Source organism: Sorex fumeus, unplaced genomic scaffold, assembly GCF_029834395.1.
Source record: "Sorex fumeus unplaced genomic scaffold, SorFum_2.1 ptg000034l, whole genome shotgun sequence".
Lineage (NCBI taxonomy): Eukaryota > Metazoa > Chordata > Mammalia > Eulipotyphla > Soricidae > Sorex > Sorex fumeus.
This window is the reverse complement of record NW_026606091.1, coordinates 36,230,579-36,256,909: the sequence shown is the minus strand read 5'-3', so window position 1 is coordinate 36,256,909 and position 26,331 is coordinate 36,230,579. Positions and strand designations below refer to the sequence as shown.

The 26,331-nt window shown below is 39.7% G+C and overlaps 1 protein-coding gene across 1 annotated transcript in view; it reads right to left on the bottom strand.

Annotated features, from left to right (window-relative positions):
* Window positions 1-25,838, bottom strand: part of PLPPR1 (phospholipid phosphatase related 1) — a 193,161-nt gene extending 167,323 nt beyond the window's left edge. The window contains exon 1 of the mRNA XM_056117127.1: window positions 25,710-25,838. The gene's annotated coding sequence lies outside the window, so the exon portion shown is untranslated. The remainder of the gene's footprint in view (window positions 1-25,709) is intronic.
* Window positions 25,839-26,331: the final 493 nt, after the last annotated feature.

The following is a 26,331-nucleotide window of genomic DNA, read 5'->3' as shown; positions in this document are numbered from 1 at the left end:
TTTTCCTAGAAGCCATTCTTTCCTCATTCTATACAGAATTCCTCTTACATCCCACTGTTAGCTGTTCTCCTAATTTATCTTTCTCTTTCTTTTCAATCCAATCTAAAGAGGCTTTAATGTATTTTTTGTCCACAAGATCATCTATTCTTCCTCAATTGCAGTCTGGTTTTTTTTTTTTTTATCAATCTCCTCACCAAACCGACTTTCTAAATGCCAAACATAGCACATTTCTGTTCCTGCATTATTTTATTTCTCTAGGACAGACTGTAGAAGCTATTTTTAAATTTTATTTACCTTGACTCTGTGACATCAATCTTTTTATTTTACTTCCTATATTTCTTTTTTTTTTATTAGTGAAACACCATGAGGTACAGTTGTAGATTTACAATTTTTTGTGCTTGGGTTTCGATTATACAATGATCAGATACCCATCCCTCCACCAGTGCCCATTTTACACCACCATGGATAATATCCCCCACCCCCAGCCCCCCAGCCCCCCCTGCCTCTGAGGCAGGGCAATCCCCTGTGTTCTCTCTCTCCTTTTGGGTGTTGTGTTCTGCAAAAGAGGAATTGAGTGGCAAACATGTTCAGTCCATAGTCTACTTTCGACATGCATCTCCCCTCCTGGGAGGATCCTCCAAACACCCTTTATTTCGTGCTCCCTTCTCTATCTGAACTGCCCTTTCCTCTAGGATACCCGGCTGGCCTCTAAGTTATGGAGTAATCCTCCTGGTGCTGATCTCAGCTATTCTTGGATATTAATCTCATATTTTATTACTTTATATCCCCCAGATGAATGCAATCTTTCTATGTCTACCCCTCTCTTTCTGACTCATTTCACTTAGCATGATACTTTCCATATTGTACCACTTGTATGTAAATTTCATGACTTCATCTTTTCTAACAGCTACATAGTACTCCATTGTGTAGATGTACCAAAGTTTCTTTAACCAGTCATCTGTTCTTGGGCATTCAGGTTTCTTCCAGTTTCTGGCTATTGTAAAGAGTGCTGCAATGAACAAACAAGTGCAGATGTCACTTCGACTATACATTTTTGCCTCTCTGGGATATATTCCCAGGAGTGGTATTGCTGGGTCAAATGGGAGCTCAATTTCTAATTTTTTGAGAATCGTCCATACTGTTTTCCAGAAGGGCTGAACCAGTGGACATTCCCACCAACAGTGAAGGAGTGTCCCTTTCTCGCCACATCCACGCCAGCATCGGTTGCTTTTGTTCTTTTGAATGTGGGCCAGTCTCTGAGGTATGAGATGGTATCTCATTGCGGTTTTGATCTGCATCTCCCTGATGATTAATGTAGAGCATTTTCTCATGTGCTTTTTTGCCATTCTGATTTCTTCTTTGAGAAAGTTTCTGTTCATTTCATTGCCCCATTTTTTGGTTGGGGTTGGATGTTTTCTTCTTGTGGAGTTTAACCAGTATTTTGTATATCCTGGATATCAACCCCTTGTCAGATGTGTATTCGGTGAATATCCTTTCCCATTCTGTAGACTGTCTTTGTATTTTACTTCCTATATTTCTTTCTATTTCTTTGCAACCAGCTTTGCAGAATTTTTTTTTTTTACAAGTTATACAAGTATCGATGTGCCCTAGGGCTCTCTTCTAGTCTTATCTTTTCAATAGTTCTATCTACCTGGATAATCTCACTTATTTCTATGGTTTTAACAATTCTAACATGTTAAAATTCACATCTTTAAGATGAGCCATTCCTCGATCTAGACATATGTTCACTATCCCTTTTGACATATTTACTGAATATTCATTTCTATCTAAATTTCAAATGCCCAAAGACAAAATTAATCAAAATTTCAGCCCAAATTTCTTATACTCTGCACCTTTCTCTATACTCAATTGTCATCTTTTTTATGGACTTGTGACTTAACAACTGACAAGTACTGAAAATTCTGTCTTTTAAATTTTTAAAAATTCATTCTTTTCTTTTTCCAATATCATAGTAAAAAACAAAGTGAGAAACAAAACTCATAAATTGGATTAAGTAATTTCTATTTTGGCATTTCAAATTTTCCCTTATAATATTTTTCTTTGAATCTCTTGCATGATACCATAACTTCCTATTTGGGTTACTTATCTACAGGTTTTATTTTATCTACCAATGTATCTTCAATAATTACCATCAAATGATCTTTCTGTAGTACGTAGAATAATGTTGATGTCAGAGTCTTCAGTTCATTAAAAAGGAAGTTTAAGTTTCTTTATATGTTTTAAAGAAATCTTCATTACCATAAAAACTGGAGCAATAGCACAGCGGGTATGGTGTTTGCCTTGCACGCAGCTGACCCGGGTTTGATTCCTCCGCCCCTCTCGGACAGCCCGGCAAGCTACCGAGAGTATCCCACCCGCACAGCAAAGCCTGGCAAGCTCCCCATGACGTATTCTATATGCCAGAAACAGTAACAACAAGTCTCACCATTTGTTGTGATGTGAGACGTTACTCGTGCCTGCTCGAGCAAATCGATGAACAACAGAAGGACAGTGCTACTATAGTGCTACAAATACAAGGTGGTTCTTTGCTTTTGAAAGCCACTATCTGCAAAGTCTCTCTTTTGATCTCTTCTCCCAGTCACATCCTGTTCGTTTATTAAGAACATTCCTTGGGTATTCTTGTGGGCTTCCCTGATTGCACAAAACCAAACTAATCATTGTGTATTTGGCACTACTTTTGTGTCTTGAACACGATTCTTTCATCATGTGTGTCATAACAGATTTTATTTGTTTCTGCAACTACGCCAGTCAATTAGTAGAGGTAAAGCTCCCTACCCACAGAAAATCATAACTACATGTCAAATAGCTTTGACATGTACTGCTCTGAAGCCCTTTATGTACTTGTAATTAGTTAACCATTATATGTTTTAAATTCCCATATTCCCTTTTAGACTATATGTTCCATTAAAATAAGAGCATCATCTATTAGCTATTTTCACTTCATTACTTCACTTGAACAATGTGTACATAGTGATTGAACATTATTAAACAATTTCAATGTGAAGAAAAAAATTTAAAAAAATAAAATAAGAGTATTTTCTGTTTTGCTCAGTGTAGTATCCAGCATTGTATTTGTCACAGGAAGAGTTTAATAAATAATCAGTAGACAAATTGGCTAACCCCTTGAAGACAGAGCTTCTACTGCATTAATCTGCTTATCCATAATATTACCCAGAATAGTATGTCCATAAATGTTTAAACTGAATGTCAATAGCCCTATCAAAACAGCATAGGAAATCAGTAAATAGAACCTTTTGAAAGTGAGGAAATCTCATTTTCTCTGCATAATTTTGCATTTCTGCCTGCTCATCATTGTTCCACGAATACTGTTCAATCAAGTGGCTCAATGTTAGACAAAGCGTAATATGAAAATTACTTTTCATTTACCTTGAATATATTTTTGGTGAGATCTCCTTAAGAAGGATTCAAGGAGCCTCAGGGCCATTCTTGATGATATTCAGCCAATCTGTCTGGTTGATTCAGTGGTAGGGCTCAAGGATAAAGTGATCCTGAGGCCCTGAAATTCTGGGGACTATCAAAACAATGCTGAAACTGCTCGGGGGCCAGATCACAAGAGCCCCACATATTAATGCTGGAGAAGGCCATGTGGTGGTAGGTGCTGAGATCTGAACAGGATCCTGTGAATGGTAAACACGTACCCTGGTAAACATGTACCCTGACTTCTTTGCCTCTCCCTGGCCCTGAATAAACATGGAAAATGCTGCAAGTTTGTGTTGGGAAAGATTCTGAAGCAATGTTTGATTATTTCCATATGAAGTATACAATGATAAATGAGAATTCAGCAATAGGGTATTAGTAGTATGTGTTTAACATAGTTGATATCCCTATATAATATAAAGGAGGAATAACAAATAATAAAGCCACAAAAAAAGACTGCACTGTCACATGTTCAAATACTCATCTATAACAGTGGTTTTTGATAGATTAGACTGTGCCTCTCTGTAGGTATAAAATGGTTGAAAACACTACAATGTTTTACACAGCCAGCACACAATAGGAACAAATGCCAGTTAGCTAATTGATAGATTATTTTCTATTATCCAGACATGGCTTTCTTTTCAGCTGATTTGTCCTTTAAAAACATCCTATCCAGACTTTGGTATTTTCATTTTACTCTATTTTCTTAGATAATACACATTTAAAAAAATTCTATTAAAGACAAAAATTTATTTAATTGGGAATTATAACACTGGCCAACTCTGAAGCACAGCTAACCATTACTGTGAGATCTATAAGCTTGAGAATAAACATAGACCTCCTCAGAGCTCAAGCAGGAAGCACTTTTAACCAAGAACAAGAGCCACGGCCCTAAAGAACTGTTGAAAAGTCAATCTGTTTGAAGCAGTGAGATCTGGGAGCACAAGCAGGTTATAAAATAAGTAGGTCATTTCCCAACAGATCTGCAGGCAGGAGGGATCTTAAAAGAAAAGCAAAGCCAAGTGACTGTTTCTGCGGTTCCAGTGCATAACCATGTAGTTTCAAGAGGCTGTCAGAGAACAGGGTGAGACACAGATGAGAAGCAAGAGACTTCAGATTATTGACCCTGAAGACATCTGACTTAGACACTTGACTGAAAGCCACATCAGCGATTTGAATGACAGAAACTGAAGGCATGTGTTCAAGAATAAGAGAAATAAAACAACAGACTTTGTGACAAAGCATTTGAGACAGCAAGGCTCAATCCAAACTGCAAAATGTTCCAACTTAGCAGCACTTTTCATTCCGCCCAAAGTATTCTTCTAATATTAGTGGCCCAAATAAAGAATAATCAGACAGATGCCAACTTGAGATTTCTACATAATGGTTGTAAAAGTACAGCAAGCAAATTAAACAGAATGAAAAGTCCACAACAGAAAGACACAATTAAATTAAGACCATTTAGCTAAACTGAATAGAATAAAGAAGGAAGGGTTCAAGCAAACCTTAACAAAGATACTACAGAGAGCAACAGCAAGAGATCAAAGGGAAAATATTAAATTTCAGATGTGGGTAATTACCATGAAATTATAGACTCAATGGTGAGTTAGCAATGCCTAAGGAAGAAATACAAAATAAAAATAAAATGATGACAAATGAAAGCCTTGTTAAAAGCATGGTATAATACAAACATAACTAAAAATAGGTCCAGAGACACTGTAGATAGGCTTGAAAAGAAAAAGATAAGAAGGAGTGAAAATATTAAAATATTATAAAGAATATAGTAGATATAAAAATCAAAACTATTATGATAAAAGAGAACAGAAAAAATATAATAAAAATTATCAAATATATTTAAGAAAACCACATAATTCTGGGGCAGGGAAATAATTCAAAAGGCTGAGAATGCTTTTCATGAGGAAGGCCCAGGTTTAATCCCAGTATTTCATGGTTCCATACTGCAGGGAGTAGCTTCTGAGCACTACTGGGTAGGACCCCCAAAAATAAGCAACAATAGCTGACACTCCTCAAGAAGAAGAATTTTAAGTTGCAGAGTAAAAAATACATTTTCTTTTTCAAGAAAACCTGATAATGTACTTGTGAAGTTACTAAACTCTGAAGGAAAAGTTCTATAATTAATCTTTTATTCAAAACAAGACAAAGTTGTGTTGGTCTGTGATTTTATTCCAGCAACCTTAAAAATGGAAAAAAGTTAAACAATGCATACACACTCAAATAAAATGTGGCTATGAATTTTATAACCAGCTAAACTGTTCTTCACTTTTTACTTCTTCTTGTGGAAGCGAGGTAGTAAGGTCATTGAGAAGAAAGCAAAAGCAACAAGCTTCCCAGTTCTTTGGGACACATAACAAAAAAAGACAACACGCAGAGCATCCCCAGATAATTGGAATACCATGTGGTTCTAAAAGAGAAGTTTATGTAGTTGTAACAATAGAAAAGTCATATTTTGTTAAGTGCTGAACTTTTGAGAAATTTTAATTTTGATGATTTATCCATCCATCTATTCATTCATTCATTCATTCATTCAACCAGCACTTGTTGAATCCCCCTTGATGCCAGTATTTTTGCTTTACACAACTTTGGATATATAATCAATAGGATTTTATTGCAATTAATTATTTTAATTATAATTCCAATAGTGTTTTTCTTATTATCTAGATATGAAAGAAAGATAGAGAATGTCAACTGATCATAGGAGAGGGACAGACACAAAATAATCTTTCTCACATGTGGGGTATAAAGGGAAAAACAAACGGCCAAAGGCAAGATGTATGTTTGTTTACTAAACTTAACCAAAGGGAAAGGGACAGTGTATGGGAGGGATCTTGGGAGTGGAGGGAAGTGGACTCTCTGGTGGTGGGTGTGGTATTGAGAAGTTGTACTCATGAAATGCTATCATTAACAGCCTTATAAATCATGCTGCCTCAATAGTAAACATTTTAAATAAAACAAAACAAAAACCAAGGTAGTTTAATGGTGGAATACTTACCTCAGGCAGAATGAAGTGCAGGAAGACAAGGGTAACTGATCCTTGACCTAGACTTTGAGTTTTAGGTAGGCGGATACATTTAAAAGATGGTAGGAAAATGACTTTGAAGTGGAAGAAACTGTTAAGGTAAAAAAAAGATGTAGAAAGAAATTCCAGCAAGTTCTGAAATAGAAAAGTTGGGTTGGGGGAGCCTAGAATGTGAGATGGTTTGAGTCTTTTTGAGACCTTATGAAAGACCTTGAAAGCCAGGCTAAGAAGTCAGAGTTATATTTTGTGATTAATGAGATGCTACTGAGTCAACACATAGCAGAAATAACACTGTGTTTGAGGAATATTAATCCAGTAAATCCTTAAGGTAAGTAAATACTTAAGGCAAGCAAATCCTTAAGATGAATAACAGATCACAGCCAGGGGTGCATTTACAAGGCATTTACAAGAAAGGTATAGAATAAAATTTGGGCAGAGGCAAACTTTCCTAAAAGTTTTCTTCTTAGGAAATGAGGAAGGAAGGAATTCATTTCTTTGAAATCATATCCTTCCTTCCTTCCTTCCTTCCTTCCTTCCTTCCTTCCTTCCTTCCTTCCTTCCTTCCTTCCCTCCCTCCCTCCTTCCTTGGTCTTTATCAGCTCTAACCTCCCAGGAACACTCCTATTGGGGTCTCAGTAGCCAGCCTGCGATTGACTAAAACCCCTGCCCCTGAAAGAAAGAGCTGGGGCCCAGGGGCTTGCTTCAGCACTCCCCACATGTAGGCACTCTGGTTGAGGATGAGGGATGTAACAGTTACCATCTGCCTGAGCTAGTACACTTGGCCCTGAAAGCATGAGTTGTAAATCATTAACTAACATCTGTATCAAGCCTGACAAGGTAAATGTGATACCTGTGGATTGCCCCCTGAAATGGATGTATAAAAAACCCTGTTTGAGAGCTAATAAATGGGTTGCTCATTGACCACCAGTTTTCCGCACTTCCTGTGGTTCTTTCTCGGTGGGGGCGGGAGTCCACAGGTGTTCGGAGGGCCAGAACAGAGGCTTCTCCCCTTTCCTCTCCCTCTCCTATAAGGAGTAAATCCAGTGGCCAGAGGGATCGTACTCCAGTGTGTCGGGGTTGACTAGCCAGCCACGCTGAAACACTCGTACTGATAACATCCTGGTGAGGCAGCCAGGATGAGGTAACTCTCTGTAGTTAGTTTCTTCATTCTCACCAGACACCCCATTGAAATCAGGCTCTTCAAAAAGACAAATGTGTAGTGTCTTTCTTTTACTATCACTTGATTACTTGATCACCTGACATCCCATTACTCAATGATTTGCTTGAGTGGCACCCATAACATCTCCATTTGTCCCTATCACATGCTAGTGTAGCCCAATGGCGTCTGCTCACTCCAGGAACATGAAGAGCCTCAAACCAATTGTTCAGGGTCTTGACAAAGAAGTCGGACCATCTCGTAGGTGGGCGGCCACGTGATCTTTTGACATCCTGTGGAATCCAGTCCGTAACAGCTCTAGTCCAGCGGTCATCTCCAAATCGCATTACTTGTCCAGTCCATCTGATTTTTGACGCCTTGGCAAATGAGACAGCATCCCTGATTCTTGATAGTCAATGGAGGTCGGAACTCCAGATTCTTTTTCTTACTTGAGTGAAGTGTGATACTCCAAGCATAGCTCTTTCGATTCCTCTTTGGGAGATCCGAACAGCATTCTTATCCTGTTTTCATAGGGCCTAGGCTTCTGAGGCATATGTTAATGCAGGAAGAATAGTGGAATCAAAAAGATATGCCCAGAGCCGGAGGCTCTTCATCCTCTAAGCTATTTCTTTGATGCTCTTGAATGTGTTCCAAGCTGCTCTCTTCCAACTGTGCAACTCAGGTGTCAGGTCGTTTGTCATGTTGAGTTCTTGACCTAGGTACACATAACTGTTGCATTCAGAGATGTTCATTCCATTGAGAGCGAACGAAATGTCAGGAATGAGACCGTTTTTCATAAACATTGTCTTCATGAGATTCAGCTGTAGTCTGACCTTTCCACACTCACGGTTGAAGTCGACCAACAGTTGCGCTGCTTGGCTAACGTTTGGTGTTATTAGAATGATGTCATCAGTGAAGCAGAGGTGGTGTAGTTGCCAACCATCTATCTTCACTCCCATTCCTTCCCATTTTAGTCATCTCATGACATTCTAGAGGGTGGCACTGAAGAGTTTCGGTGGAATGGTATTACCCTGCTGAACCCCTCTCTTTTTTTTAAATTTTTTTTTTCATTTTTAGTGAAACACCATGAGGTATAGTTTTAGATTTACAATTTTTTGTGCTTGGGTTTTGATTATACAATGATCAAATACCCATCCCTCCACCAGTGCCCATTTTCCACCACCATGGATAATATCCCTCCCACCCCCATCCCTCCCATCTCACCCTGCCTCTGTGGCAGGGAAATCCCTTCTGTTCTCTCTCTCCTTTTGGGTGTTGTGGTCTGCAAAAGAGGCAATGAGTGGCAATCATGTTCAGTCCATAGTCTACTTTCAACATGCATCTCCCCTCCTGGGAGGATCCTCCAAACACCCTTTATTTGGTGCTCCCTTCTCTATCTGAGCTGCCTTTTCCCCTAGAATGCCTGGCTGGCCTCTAAGCTATGGAGTAATCCTCCTGGTGTTGATCTCAGCTATTCTTGGGTATTAATCTCATATTTTGTTTCTTTATATCCCCCAGATGAATACAATCTTTCTATGTCTATCCCTCTCTTTCTGACTCATTTCGCTTAGCATGATACTTTCCATGTTGTACCACTTGTATATAAATTTCATGACTTCGTCTTTTCTAAGAGCTACATAGTACTCCATTGTGTAGATGTACCAAAGTTTCTTTAACCAGTCATCTGTTCTTGGGCACTCAGGTTTCTTCCAGGTTCTGGCTATTGTAAAGAGTGCTGCAATGAACAAATAAGTGCAGATATCACTTCGACTATACTTTTTTGCCTCTCTGGGATATATTCCCAGGAGTGTTATTGCTGGGTCAAATGGGAGCTCAATTTCTAATTTTTTGAGAATCGTCCATACTGTTTTCCAGAAAGGCTGAACCATTCCCACCAACAGTGAAACAGTGTCCCTTACTCGCCACATCCGTGCCAGCATCGGTTGCTTTTGTTCTTTTGGATGTGGGCCAGTCTCTGAGGTGTGAGATGGTATCTCATTGTGGTTTTGATCTGCATGTCCCTGATAATTAATGATGTAGAACATTTTCTCATGTGCTTTTTTGCCATTCTGATTTCTTCTTTGAGAAAGTTTCTGTTCATTTCATTGCCCCATTTTTTGATGGGGTTGGATGTTTTCTTCTTGTGGAGTTCAACCAGTATTTTGTATATCCTTGATATCAACCCCTTGTCAGATGCGTTGAACCCCTCTCTTGACGTTGATTATCACTTTCTTGTAGAATAGTGAGATCCTGGTAGTGAATCCTTAGTACAACTCACAGAGGATCCTGATGTATTGAGTTTGAATACCCTGTTTGGCTAGGGCTTTGATGACTGCTTCAGTCTCAACAGAATTAAAGGCCTTTTAAATATTTTTTAATATTTATTTATTTATTTTATATTAGTGAGACACCATGAGGTACAGTTGTAGACTTATAAATTTTTGTCCTTGGGTTTAAATTATACAATGATCAAATACCCATCCCTCCACCAGTGCCCATTTCCCAACACCACGGATCCCAGTATCCCTCCTACCCCCCATCCCCGTAACCCACCCTGTCTCTGTGACAGGGCATACCCTTTTGTTCTCTCTCTCCTTTTGGATGCTGTGGTTTGCAAAAGAGGCATTGAGTGGCAATCATGTTTGTTCTATAGTCTACTTTCAGCATGCTTCTCCCATCCTGGGAGAATGCACCCAACACCCTTTATTTGATGCTCCCTTCTCTATCTGAGCTACCTTTTTCCCCTAGCATGTGTAGCTGGCCTCCAAGCCATGGAGCAAAATTACTGGTACTAATCGCGGCCATTCTTGGGTGTTAGTCTTCTATTTTGTTACTTTATGTTCCCCAGATGAATGCAATCTTTCTATATCGATCCCTCTCTTTCTGACTCATTTCGCTTAGCATGATACTTTCCATGTAGTATACCACTTGTAGTAAATTTCATGACTTCACCTTTTCTAACAGCTACATAGTAATCTATTGTGTAAATGTACCAACATTTCTTTAACCAGTCATCTGTTCTCAGGCACTCAGGTTTTTTCCAGATTCTGGCTATTGTAAAGAGTGCTGCAATGAATAAACAAGTGCAGATGTCACTTCGCCTATACTTTTTTGCCTCACTGGGATATATTCCCAGGAGTGGTATTGCTGGGTCAAATGGGAGCTCAATTTCTAATTTTTTGAGAATCATTCATACTGTTTTTCAAAAGGGCTGAACCAGTCTTTTTTAAATCAATGAACATTAGATAGAGTGGCATCGTGAACTCCCGAGAAACTTCAATGAGCTTGGTTACCATGTGGATATGGTTGTGTTGAATCCTTTTCAGAACCTGGCTTGCTCGCATGGTTGTCCTTCATCTAGTGTTCTGCCAATCCTATTCAGGATGACTCGAGTGAACAATTTGTAGATGACAGACAACAGGCAGATCAGGCGATAGTTGCCAATGTTGTGGATGTATTCCTTCTTTTTTTTTTTTTTTTTTTTTTTTTTTTTTTGTCGGTGATTTTTTTTTTTCCCCTTTATTTTATTTTATTTTTTTTAAAGTTGTAGATTTACAATTTTTTGTGCTTTGGTTTCAATTATACAATGATCAGATACCCATCCCTCCACCAGTGCCCATTTTCCACCACCATGGATAATATCCCTCCCACCCCCATCCCCCCATCCCCCCGTCTATGTGGCAGGGCAATCCCCTGTGTTCTCTCTCTCCTTTTGGGTGTTGTGGTCTGCAAAAGAGGCATTGAGTGGCAAACATGTTCAGTCCATAGTCTACTTTCGACATGCATCTCCCCTCCTGGGAGGATCCTCCAAACATCCTTTATTTGGTGCTCCCTTCTCTATCTGAATAGCCCTTTCCTCTAGGATACCCGGCTGGCCTCTAAGTTATGGAGTAATCCTCCTGGTGCTGATCTCAGCTATTCTTGGGTATTAATCTCATACTTTGTTACTTTATATCCCCCAGATGAATGCAATCTTTCTATGTCTATCCCTCTCTTTCTGACTCATTTCGCTTAGCATGATACTTTCCATATTGTACCACTTGTATGTAAATTTCATGACTTCATCTTTTCTAAGAGCTACATAGTACTCCATTGTGTAGATGTACCAAAGTTTCTTTAACCAGTCATCTGTTCTTGGGCATTCAGGTTTCTTCCAGTTTCTGGCTATTGTAAAGAGTGCTGCAATGAACAAACAAGTGCAGATGTCACTTCGACTATACATTTTTGCCTCTCTGGGATATATTCCCAGGAGTGGTATTGCTGGGTCAAATGGGAGCTCAATTTCTAATTTTTTGAGAATCGTCCATACTGTTTTCCAGAAGGGCTGAACCAGTGGACATTCCCACCAACAGTGAAGGAGTGTCCCTTTCTCGCCACATCCACGCCAGCATCGGTTGCTTTTGTTCTTTTGAATGTGGGCCAGTCTCTGAGGTGTGAGATGGTATCTCATTGTGGTTTTGATCTGCATCTCCCTGATGATTAATGATGTAGAGCATTTTCTCATGTGCTTTTTTGCCATTCGGATTTCTTCTTTGAGAAAGTTTCTGTTCATTTCATTGCCCCATTTTTGGATGGGGTTGGATGTTTTCTTCTTGTGGAGTTTAACCAGTATTTTGTATATCCTGGATATCAACCCCTTGTCAGATGTGTATTCGGTGAATATCCTTTCCCATTCTGTAGACTGTCTTTGTATTTTGGTCACTGTTTCTTTGGAGGTGCAGAAGCTTCTTAGTTTAAGATAGTCCCATTTATCTATCTCTGTTTTCACTTGCTCGGCCAGTGGCGTGGCATCTTTGAAGATACCATTAGCTTCAATGTCATGGAGGGTTTTGCCAACTTTATCTTCAATGTACCTTATGGTTTCTGGTCTGATGTTGAGGTCTTTAATCCATTTTGATCTTGGATGTATTCCTTCTTGAACAGTAGTACGGTCCTGCTGGTTTTCCATTGGGATGGAAACTTGCATTTAGACAGGTATTGTGTGAAGAGCAGAGCCAGTGTATTAATGAGTACTGACAGCAGGTTCTTCAGGTGTTAGGGTCTGACCTTGTCTGGGCCAGGTGCTGTTTGCTTCTTTACCGACAAAATGGCATGTCGAATTTTGGAAGGGAGAACGTTGGGAACGACATATCCATCCTGCGGAATTTGGTATGTGGGCAGGTGGACGTGGCTATCGAAGAGATAGGCCTTCTGGAAGATGTGATAGATCCATCAGGATGTCGGAGGGCAGTCATCTTGGTCTTGTAGTTGGTGAAGGACAGAATGGCATTGCGAATGCTTTTCCTGGCTTCTGCCGCACTGGCCAGCACTGCTGCTCTTCTCTCTTTTAGGTCTTCCTTTATTCCTTCTCTGCACTGCTTTGCGAGCTTGGATGTTCATTTCCTCCTCTGCCTCCACTACCCACCCACCGCCATGCTCCACGCCACTTTCCAGATGCTCGGACCAAGACTCAAACACAAGCAAAGCCCCACAGAACCAGGTAAGTGGAACTTTGTGACCTTGGACTCCAGGCTCAACGGGACCTGGAAACAGAGATCCTCTGCCTGCTCCCTCCTAACTCTGTTGATCTGGGTATCAAATCCAGAAGCCCCACTGCCCTGCCCTGCCCTGCCTGCTTCCACCAATTTCTGGCAATCCAGGGATCACACCCAGAAGCCCCACCCTACTGGTACCAGATAAATACCTCATATGCAGACCTCCACTACCTCCACTAGCTCCACTACCCAGCTGCTGCCACACTCTAGGCCGCTTTCTGGACACATCATAAAACACTTAATACCCATCTTCCAAGATGACCGCACCAAATTTGATGGGGTTCAAGTATGGTTTGAACCATGGGAACACCTGCAAGGGCAATTAGAGGCCACCTTAAAGCCTCTATTCCTCTCAGAGAGTCTGGCAAGCTACCAAGAATATTCCACCCACACGGCAGAGCCTGGCAAGCTATCCATGGAATATTCGATATGCCAAAAACAGTAAATACAATGGGTCTCTTTTACAATGAGTGCAAACATTTCCTCTATTATGGTATAAATCCAAAATCTGTTCTGGGGGGATATGGGGAAGCCATTAAGAAAAATTCTATAATTTCTTCAACTAGGCAACCCTGAACTTTAGACTCTGGAAAATTTACAAGTTCTCTTTTCCTAATACAGAAATGAATAGATTTTTTGTTAATAAGGGTTTAGCAAAAACTGAAAAGACTTGGTCTGATACAACGGAAGTTTCTACTACCATTCTAGGAGGAGCTGAGACAATGTAGAAACTCACTGCAGAGGTAGAAACAACCAACTAAAAATGAAAATTATCGATGAGAGAAAACAAGAGCCAAGGGTCAGGCAGTGGGTGGTAAGGGGATCTCAGATTCACCACGGGGTAGAGGGAGGGAATCCAAATATCAGATGTAATTACCTGAAAACTGTTAGCAACTTCCTCATTCCTCCAAGACTTCCTGAAATTATGTATTTAAATAATTTTATTCTTGCGGCAAACTTTATTCTTTAAAGCCTCTCAGGGAAGGCTTTAAAGTCAGATAATTGGGAGATGCTGATTTTCTTCTAATCTTGAGCTGCACTTTGCAAAAGAGGAGCACATGGCCTCTGTGAGCCCCCAAGATATTCCAGGAAGCCACAGATGAAAAGCTTATCAAGGAAAGGTCACATCATGAGTCTAAGGGGCCAACTGGTAATATGGGTTTAGGAGCACAGGAAGGAAACAGAAGGACAGGGGTTCATGGTCCGTAAAGTGTAGAGAAACACTGATCTAGAGCAGTGTCTTGGGCAATGGCACATAGGAGTGGAGAAAGGGAAACAAGGAACACTTAATATGAAGCCTATGAGAAGTCCCTGAGAAGAGAATGAAAGCTACGTCACTCCCTTCACTGGCATAACAGGGAGGAACTCTGGGAATTTCAGGTTCAATTCAATCACTCCAGGCAGAAGTCACTAGGCAACAATCAGGTAAGCTGGTACTAAACTAAGAGTACAGATGTGAGCTCTCTCCTGACACTCACTCTCAGATAATGGGCATGACCAAGGTTTTAGAACCCCCTGAAGCAGAGTTGTAGACAGATAGGGGGCCCTGATAGTGCACTTTGAGGAAATAATGAAATTTAAGAGGAGCCCTGCAGTAATCAAAAGGCATGAAGACTGCACTCTTCTAACACACACAAATCCTAAGCTCTTTGGAGAAGAGAAACTGAGGCAGCATCCAAATGCAAAAATTCAAGGTCTTACCCAGAGAAGGTGGAGCCCTCAGAAAAGGAGAAGCTACAGGAGAATGTTGAGATTATAAAATCATCGACAGCACAAGAGACAAGAATATGAGAGGACCATCAACAATGCACGGCTTTCCTGTGACAAGACCCAGGTTAACTTTTATGCATATAAAACTCAAAAAAAACATTTGGAAGAATTGTATAAAAACTTCTCCTAAAAACTACTGGGGACTTGCTCTTCAAGCCCATGTTCTCCCTTGAACACATACCTTGCTTCTTTATCTCTCTTTTTCTTTGCTAGCCTATTTCCACTTGAAGTAGCCTGTGTTCTCTCTTGAACACATACTTCTCTCCTTTTCTCCCCTCACATTCTTTGTAAATAAGTTTTAATAAAAACTCTCTTGCTTCACCATTCCACTCCTCCTGAAATTCTTTTCTGTGAAGGAAAGGCAATGGAACCACAATGCCTATGCCCAGGTTAGGGCTTACCTCATCTAAATGAGACATTTTCCAGAGCCCTAGTGCCTGAATTGAGTAGGTCAAGCAGAGAGGTAGAAGCAGTCTTTTCTCAAGTCAGCCCCCAGCCCTCACCTCCTTGCTCACTATTTTACCAAGCTGCCAGGAACCCCAGAAAAAAAGATGATGTCTCAAATTTGACCACAAGAATAAACTATGGGGTCAAAACACACTAGGCTTAATTTCTATTATCTGCCACTTTAGTGGAATTAGACAAGTGACTTAATTTCATTAGGTTATCCTTGGATATTAGTGTCTCACAGGGGTTTTGTGGGGATTTCAAAAGATAATCAGTTAAATGTAGAGAAAAGAGGCTGAGATGCACAAAGGCTCAGGAAATGGATGTATCCCTCGTGTTCTCCCAGTTTACCTGCTGTCCCCTTAACTAGCTTCTTGCACTCACCTCCGGCTCCCCAAATTTGTCCTTCCTGTTTGTCCTCCTTCTTTGTACTCCTTTCTCCCTCTTCTCCCACAGAAATCTTTTGTCTTCTTTTCTAGTAATTAAGTCTCATTTCCACCTAGCTTTTGTTCTTTATTCTTAATTGTCAAAGTATCTACCTCTTAATGCATTTTTTGCTATTCTGATCCTCCCTCCTAAGAAATTACACTAATACAACAGAAAAGGAGTCAAAAGGGCACTTAGTATAAAAACTCATGTCCTTGATTTACAAGGAAATTCAGAATATCTTTCCCTGGTACTATGAAGAAAAAGGTATCTTTGTGGAGCCAAAAATGATTATTTTCCTAAAGCCCACCCAAGGGCCTAAAACTTGTAATTTTTACAGAAAGACTTTTGATGTGTATATACCAGACATTTTTGAAAAATTATAAGTGCACTAACATTGGAAACATACTAGACCTCCAGGTACTGAGAAGTATTCTGCTCTGAGTCATAGAGAAGAACTTGTGAGTCAAGTTCACATGAGGCTAGTGACTCAACCACAAGGTAATTCTAAGCATAATGCCTCTTTTGAAAAGCAAGGATGGAAGTTTCTCTCAGTCACACAACAGTTCCTGATCAGCCCAAAAGCTCTCAGGTGGCTGGGCTATGACCACATTGTGTCGGAATGATTGAAACGACATTTTCTAACAAGATATTATAACACCCTAGTCTTTTCTAATGAAGCAACACAAGTCAAAAGCAGAAGTGTCTAAAAATTCCAAAGGCCACATAGAATAGAAATAATACTTGAAAATGGCAAAATATCAGTATCAATAAACCAAGCATCTTCTAATTCCTTATGTGTGCAGCAGCACTTTTAGTTTAGAGATTGGGATTTTTCCCAATAACCCTTTCATAATGCTCTGCCATCCATTGGAACCTCAGAGCTCAGGGAAAGTATTCTTTCCTGATTTGAAGAAGAGGAAAAGTAAAGGGACAGAATTTTTACAATTGCTCCTCTGGCCTTGATGAAAATAAAGAAACTCCTTCCTTCTGAACCTCAGACTCAAGTTTTGCCAGGTTGTTGAGTCTACTTTCACTGGGAAGCCTGCACCAGTTCCAAAAATCCCTGACAAATCAGATAAATAAGCAAGACCAAGATTTGAGACATTCTCCTGTATTCCTATTTCTTCCTATTACAATCAGGTCTCTTCTCTTACATAGTCTGGCATTGTAGAAGAATTGGCTGTTGGGCAGTCTTCATTTTCTGCCTAGAGGGCGTCTGTCCAATAAGGTCAATGTTGGCATTTTATCAGGTGTTTTTCCTAGTTCTTTATTCAAGACTTCTCTGGGGGGCCTTCTCTGACCTCCAAAAGCATCCTTCTACCTACCTAATCAGCAAACCTTTATTGAGTATCTGCTATGTTCCAGGGCTTCTGTTGGTCACTGAGGGTGAGAAGGTAAATTAACTATAGTTTCTCATAGCAGCAGGCATATGAAAAATTATGGAAAATTGTGATGGGTTCTAAGTAATATTAAGACATAAAAATAAAGTGTGATGGGAGCCCAGAGGAAGCTGCAATTAATTTTACCCAAATAGTTGGTTAAGAAAAAGAATTCCCTGAGGATGTGGAATGTACAGAGAGACTCAAAAGGATAACCACTGGGACCAGAGCAATAGTACAGTGGGTAGGGTGTCTACTTTGCAAGTGGTTGACCTGGGTTGGATCCCCAGCATCCCTTACGGTCCCCTGTGCCTACCAGGAGTAAGCCCTGAGCATTGCCGGATGTAGCTCACAAACCAAACAAAAACCAAATAAAACAGAGCATCAAAGGATAACCATTCATCATGGAAAGAAAGAAAAAGTGTTCAAGGCAAGAGAAACAGATGAGATAGCACTTGACAGGCTGAAAACACTGCAAGCATACCATGTCGATCAGTTAACACACTAAGTGAATGAAAATGTGGAGGAGTAACCTGGCTTGGTTGATTATGTAGATAGCAAACTGTGCTTCAGATCAGTGATTTTTAGTCAATTGTGGGCTCAAAACCAACAGCATCAGTTGGTTTCATTTCATTCTTAAATTAAAATATTTCAGAAATGCAAGTCTCAGATTACTCCCTAGACTGAATTATCAAATGATGGGAGTGGTGGTAAGATGGGATGAGAGTGAATAAGCAGACACCAGTATTTGGTGTGTTCTCCAGATTATTCTACTATACTAAGTGTATAGAATCACTGATGTAGGCCAAGGGGCCAGGCATTAGAGATGTCCAGTCAGAACAACTATTTAACATACCCAGATAACTTTGATGCTGAAATCAATATGGAAATGCAGATACATGGAAAGTGAAGGTAAAGGAACTGACTACTCAGCATGTTTTTGCTGTGACCTCCACAGGAGATGCTAAAAAAATTAAGGAAGTCACCCACCCTTTTCTATATCTCACACAATCAGACCAAAGGAGATGAAAAGTCACCAAACTGGGATCTCTGAGCACCAACTTTATGAGTACCCACTTCATAGAAACTTCCAATAACATCAGATCACTCCACTATGCATCCTTATATCTAGTTTTCTTTTCTCACTCCTACTTGAATATCTTCACTGATCACAATCTGTATCATATTTGTTAGAGATGTCTTTCCCTTTAGAATGGGAACTTCTGAAAGAAAATTTAGCTTTCCTATTCCTCACTGGGCTGGAGCGATAACACAACTGGTAGGGTGTTTGCCTTGCATGCAGCCAACATGGCCGACCCGAGTTCGATTCCTCCGCCCCTCTCAGAGAGCCCAGCAAGCTACTGAGAGTATCTCGCCCACACGGCAGAGCCTGGCAAGCTACCCGTGATGTATTCAATATGCCAAACACAGTAACAAGTCTCACGATGGAGATGTTACTGGGCCCGCTCGAGAAAATCGATGAACAACGGGGGGACCGTGACCATATTCCTCACTAAATCCTTAACTCAAAAAACTACACCACATGGAGGGAACTCGGGAAGCAATAATAAAAAATAAAATGAGACACATTCAAAAGATAAAAACTTTAGATGAATATGAGAAATATAGTAGGACTGGGCTGGAGCGATAGCACAGCGGTAGGGCATTCGCCTTACAAGCGGCCAACATGGCCTACCCGAGTTCTATTCCTCCGCCCCTCTCGGAGAGCCCGGCAAGCTACCGAGAGTATTCGATATGCCAGACACAGTAACAACAAAGTCTCCAATGGAGACGTTACTGGGCCCGCTCAAGCAAATCGACGATCAACGGGAGGGCCTTTACCTTTTACCTTTATAGTAGGACTAATCCTAGGTTCTTAGATGGGAGACTGTCCTTATGTGCAATACAGTAAGTAGAAGTGCAATAAATTAAATAGAAGATATGGGTGAAGCTGGTAGATCAGTTGTTCTTATCCCATAGCAGGAAGGGACAAAGGAAAAACTAAATTATGAAAAAAGTTCCTATAGTTCTTGGATAAGGTCCCAAACATGTAAAAATCAAGTCCAAAGACATTGTCCAAAGTCAGAGGACGTTTATATACAAGTCTAGCTTTATAAGTATATGTAGAGCTTGTCAGGCTACTGTGGGTCAGGAACATCCAAAATTGAAAGTTCTAGGGGTAGAGAGATAGTAAGGCACTTGTCTTGCATACAGCTAGAGAATGCAAGAATCATGACCACATTGTGTCAGAATGATTTAAATGATATTTTCCAACATGATCTTCTGATATGCATCTTTTCTAATGAAGCAACACAATGGTCCCCTAGGAGTGATCCCTGAGCGCAGAGCCAGAAATAAGCCTTGAGCACTATCACGTATGGCTCCAGAAATAAAACACACACAAAAGTTTCAGATTCTAGTATTTATGTAATCCAGTCACTTAAATAGTAAGTATACTTATCACGTAATATGTAACTAAGTACGGGACATTGTGGATTACAGGACACAGGACACAGGACAATAGGACAGTCTATAGCCAGACTGACAAGGATTGGATCCCAGCCATATCATTATTAGCAGTGATACTTTGACCAGGTTACTCTCTATGCATTAGTTAATTTACATGTAAATTAATCTCTTTAAAGGTTTATTTTTTATTTTGGTACTGGAAAAAGCTTAAATCATCAGATGAGAGAGCTGTTCAGATGGAGTGGACTGACAGATAGGGTAACAGTTTGGAATAGCCAATAGAGGAGAGACAGTAGAATCGTTCATCAATAGGGAGAATGAGATTGAGGCTTGGACTGACAATAGTTCAGCAATAGGGTGAAGGAACAAGGTTATGTTCTTTATTGTTAGGCAACGAACTACACTATTATATTGCTAACTCCAATAAATAGAAACAGAGCCACCTTGGAATTGACCTATTGTAGAGAATGATGGAATCAGTATAGGAACTTAAATTCCAGACACCACTGGGTAACCAATAGTGCTGACAAAGGTTCAATGATTGGATAAGAATATGTGTCTTCCCAAGGATAGTAGATACAAGAGTCAGGGGGATTGCCCCATACCTAGAAGCCTGCCTCTGAGCAAAGGGGAGAAGGCAGATAGAACAGAGAAGGAATCACTAAGAAAATGATGGCTGGAGGAATCAGTCGGGATGGGAGATGTGTGCAGAAAGTAGATAATGGACCAAACATGATGACCTCTCAGTGTCTGTATTGCAAACCATAATGCCCAAAAGTAGAGAGAAAGTATGGGGAATATTGTCTGCCATGGAGGCAGGGAGGAGGGTGCGAGGAGGGGTATACTGGGGAGATTGGTGGTGGGGAATGTGCACTGGCAGAGGGATATGTGTTTGATCATTGTGTGATTATAACCCAAACATGAAAGCTTGTAACTTTCTCACAGTAATTCAATAAAATTTTTAAAAAAGAATATGTGGTGTCTTATTGCATTTTCCTAATTTCACCTACTCGTATATTTGTAGCTTTCTAAGGTCCTTCCTGCTGCTAAAAATCTATTTTTAAAACAGTTAATCTTATTAAGCCTCATCATAAGAATAACAGTAATGAAATCATGAGTTAGATTCTTCTCTATTCCTTATTCAATAAGTTTCAAGTGCCAATTCATAAGAAATCTATAAACTCTAACTCATCCTGCATTACCAAAAAAATTCCAACATTGCTTTTAAGAACTTGTGATTTTACCTAAACTTAATTCCATGTAACAGAAAGTATTGAGATTTACCACTTACTGTGTAATCTTGAAAAGGCATTTAAATTAATTTATCTCATCTATATTTTCATCTGGTATGAAAACTGAGAATGATAATATCTATTTCACCAATATCATGAGAATTAAATGAGGCAACTGACACAAAATGCTTGTCCTAGTGGTTGGCACAGAGTGAATGCTCAGTGATTTGTGGATTTAATTTTACATTAAGCACATTATACCTAAGAATTTGTGATCTAGGGCCAGAGAGATAGTAAAACAGGCAGGACATGTGCCTTGCACATAGCCAACCCAGGTTCAATCCCTGGCACACCATATGGTCCCCTGAGCACTGTCAGGAGTGATTACTGAGTGCAGAGCCAGAAGGAAGTCCTAAGAACCAGTGGGTGTGTGACCACCTCCCATATATCTAGGATCAAATGATTAAAAAATGCAAGACGTAATACCAAATATTTCCAAAGTGTTGAATATTTCTTCTTGCAAGAGGAAGTTCCCACAGGTTCTCCTAGGAGACCCATCTCTCCTCACAAGCTCCAACAGTATGACAAATCCTCTATACTTGATACTTAATGCTTACTTTCTCATCAAAGAATTTCTATTCCTTATGATACTTCTTCTGGGGGAAAAAGTCTATATTTGGGATTTTATTTTCAGGGGATTCCTACAAGGTGTTATCATTGTGACACCTAATTATAAGCAGAGAGTGTTATCTACTGACAGACCTTGAGCTCATACATCTCTGAAGCACACTCATCACCTTTTATTCACATTTGCTTTGCATCTTGTTATTGCTGCTAATTTTAATCTGGTGTGCTAACACTGCTTATATTCTTACTGCTTGGCTAGATGGAGAACATTTACATGCAGTTGTAGGCATCCAATGAGTCTAATTACATATTCCATCAGAATAACCCTCCAAACAACAAACTGGCTAAAACCTACTTGAAGGTATCGTAGGCTGCCATATTATACCCCCCTTTCCCCCACTACAGTTCTTTTCAAAATTTCATTGCTAAATTGCTTTAATGCTCAATTTGCAATTGATTTTAATTTAATGCTTTCTTGCAGTAGGCAGTGGAAAGCCATCGAATACAATTCATATGGACTGTTCCCCCCTCCCCCGATGGGAGGGGAGAAGATGTCAGTACTCATGGCTTACTCCTAGCTTGGTGCTCAGGGATCAACCTTGCTGTACTGGGGAATGATACGGGGTGTATGCATACGGTCCCCTGAATATTGAACCAGGACTGACTGCCTGCAAGGCAAGCACTTCACCTTCTATATTATCTGACCCCTATATGTACTTTTGATATATTTTACATCATTCTTTTTCAACTATAAGTTGGTTTAAAATATTATGGAGCATCAGAGATTTCACTTTTTATCTCTGTGTGCTGACTGTTCTTGTTACCAGAAAAAGGCCCTTCTACTCATTTCTCTCTCCCACCTACTCTTTCCCTGTGGGAACCACCATGGTTCGCATTGAGCCAAGGGATTAGTTTTGCTGTTTTTTGTAAGTACATTTGCCTTAATAATTCATACTCCACAGTGAGTAAAACCATTTGACAATTGTCTTTCACTTCCTTATTTTACTCCCTAGTCTATTCATTTTTACCCTAATAGGCACAATTTCATCATTTTTTATTTTCAGAGTAAATAGTGATCAAATATAACTCAGCTTCTTTAGCCAAACACCTGTTAACTGGCATTTGAATTAAATCCAAGTTTGGGCTATTGTGAGTAAAGCTGCCCTGAACACCAGGGATCCCTTTTTGAATTAGTGTTTTCAGATTCTTTGAGAAATTTCCAGGTATTTCTGGATCAGATGGGGGATCCCCCAATGTTTCTAAAGAATATAATAAGCTTGTTGGCTTCTGCCTGGTGCTGTCATGTTCTGATGTGCCACTAAACGGCTATCATATTGTACCCTCTAAAAGGGATCATTTATCCTCCTACAATCATTGAGATTGGGGGAGTTATTTAAATGACAAAAAAAGCTTTTCTGTAAACACATGAGTCATCTTTTCTATGTTAACCATTTCCCAGTGGGTATAAAATACAAAGAACATTTGATATTCCTAGCAACTTCTACCCCAAAAGTTTCACTGCTGTTTTACTTTTGTTGACTTTTCAAACATTTGAGTGTCTCTTATATGTAGTACCTTCTACATACATTGTAGAAGTCACTAAACACTTGATGAATGAAGTATAAGAAAAGCTTCAGTCAATCTGGAAAATCTATGTTCTCTTCATATTAACCTTGTTTTTGAGCCCTCAAGGAAAATCCATTCAGTATAGTTTCATAAAAATGGTACAGCCTTAGATCTTTAGGCAACAAACTGAGAGGGGAAGTGACATAATGCTTTCTAGATTTTTTCACTTTTATTTTCCTTCTTAGAATATATTACAGACAAGTTTATCCTAATAAGTTCTCCCAAGTACCAATGTGTGGTAGATGTTCATTCCACTCATTATGGATTGAGGTACAAATAAGGTACATGTGTACAAATGAGGTACCAGTGAGGCCCAGAGTTGAGAAAAACTCCCTGATTCTGATCTGGATATAAATCCCAGGCCCTTACACCTTAATTTTGTTCCCATAAAAACCTGCATCTACCAGCTTAAAGTGCCATGATATCGACTAATTATATAAAAACTTTGTTTTACATTTCTGTGTCTTCAAAGTGTACAAAGTGTGTGCATCAAGTCAGCTGTGCACTCAGTTCCTCAGCCTATCTCACTAGCACTAACCACACTCTCAATATTGAAGGACAAAGGACCCATCTCCATGAACTTCTCATCAGTACTAAGTATGCTACAATCTACTATAATTGTTGCCTCCTTTAACCCTCACAAAGTGCCCATGAAACAGGAATTATCATTGTCATCTGAAATAGAATAATTAAAGCTTAAAGAGGGAAATATCTCACTCAGGGTGACAGAACTAGTAAATGGTAGAACTACAACTTGAAATCATGTGTTGTTTTTATTCTAACATTCATGTTTTCCAGGAACTCTTTTAGATATGCAAATGTGGTTTTGTAGAATTGGAGCTTTTATTTTTTTTTTTTTAGTCTGGGACCACTACTGGTTACACAGCTGTCTATTTTCCTTATGAAAGAAAGGTGATGCCAGCAATGACTTTTAGTATCAGAATTCATTCTGATCAATTAATGTTTTGCAACTATCATTTATCCCAAAAGTAAAGAAATAAGAAGCATTTATTTCATAACAGATAAGTTAAGAAATTACTACCAGTGGAAAAACGAATTGCTTTATCATGAGGCCTCCTGGGATAAATATATCATAAAGACAGAGAACTGTGTTCATCACTATATGGAATACTAGTCACTTTTGCCTGATCCTCTATATCCCTGAAGACACAAATATCACTGACTTATGTGCTTTAAGACCCATCCCATGAGAACATGCAATGTTGGATATAACGAAGGGTGTGTATTTAAAAGAGGAACAGTCAACAGTTGTTACCTATAAGAAATTGACGTCTTGGGGCTGAAGAGATAGTACAGTGGGTGAGGTACTTGTCTTGCGTGTGGCTGATTCTGTTTTGATCCCTGGGACCACATATGGTAGGTACCCAGAGCACAGAGTCAGGAATAAGCCCTGAGCACTATGGCTATGGCCTCAAACAACACCCAAGTATATGGTAAGTCACTCTTAAAAGGTTTTTACCAATTAAGTTCTTTATGTTTTTATTCTTGAGACATTTTAAAAGTGATCAGAAATTCTTGAGAAAATATAAATTCTCTTTGAACTTCTCTGTGTCCCACATTACATTAGGTCAGTACCCAATTTTATTTAATCCTTAGAGCAATTCTGGGAGCTATGAGATACCTTTATTTATTATTTTTTGTGAATCAGGGTGTTTTTTATTGAAATAAATAAGGCCCTCCCGTTGATCGTCGATTTGCTCGAGCGGGCCCAGTAACGTCTCCATTGGAGACTTTGTTGTTACTGTGTCTGGCATATCGAATACTCTCGGTAGCTTGCCAGGCTCTCCGAGAGGGGCGGAGGAATCGAACTCGGGTCGGCCATGTTGGCCGCGTGTAAGGCGAACGCCCTACCGCTGTGCTATTGCTCCAGCCCGACTTACTTTAAAAGGCATGATAGGAGAGAAAGAAAAACGAATGTAGTGACTGTCCTCCCGTTGTTCATGGATTAGCTCGAGTGGGCACCAGTAATGTCTCCATTGAGACTTGTTGTTACTGTTTTTGGCATATTGAATATGCCATGGGGAGCTTGCCAAGCTCTGCCATGTGGGCGGGATACTCTCAGTAGCTTGCCAGGCCCTCTGGGAGGAATCGAATCCAGGTCAGCCGTGAGAAAGGCAAATGCCCTACCTGCTGTGCCATCGCTCCACCCCCCAAAACTGTGGATATGAGGGTGATCTGGCTGTGACATCTGTCACCCCATTGATCACCAGGGTTGATTCAAATGATCTGGCTGGCTAGGCAGGTGTCCCCTTCCTCCCTCACCTCTCCATGTGCATCCCTCCCGAAGCTGCACGCTAAGAGGATGGCCTTCACCAAATAGAGATGGACTGGTCTTCGATTGAGGGTATACGAGTAGCTGTGCTCCCGTTAGAACCTTCAAACAAGCCCTCAAAAAAGAATGTATTCAAGAGAAAACACAGCCTTCTCTAGAGAGGAACAAATAAGCACAGGTGCATCGAGATAAAGAAGCATGCTATGTGTTCAAGGGAGAACACATGTTTGAAGACAAAGCCAAGAGCATACCTTTAGAATGAGACAATCTTGTGTTTGAGGACAGGTCCTGATTCTCTCTAGTTGTGTGACCTCTGGTAAGTTTCTTCACTCCTTGTCTTGATTTCCTCATCAATAAATTGGAGCAGTGGAATCTGTGATCATATGATTAAAAAATGAAAATTTTTAAAACTTTAATTTTTTATTTTACCATGTTTGCTTACTATACTTTAGGTCACTGTTTATATTAGTTTTCATGTATATGGTCTTGATGTATGATTACTATACCTCACCACTGAAGTACTCAAGACCCTCCAACCAACGTCCTTATGTTATTTCCAGTTTTTCTTATTGTATCCCACCTCCACCCTCCATCTTGCTTGATATTCTCAGTTTTGTAATCTAGAGCGAAGGTTTTGTTATTAATTGATACTGAGAAGAAATAAATAATTTTGTAAAGCATTTAGCTTAGGACCCAGATGCAGTATGCATTAAAATTCTTTCTTTCAACAAGAAATACATATAATGAGACCTATTTATGACAAATACTATTGTCTTTGTAGAGATAGTGGTATGTGAGACAGAAGCTCAGTAGAATTTAATATTTATAAATGTAATGATGAGCCAGTGATTCATGAGGTATATATTACTAAGT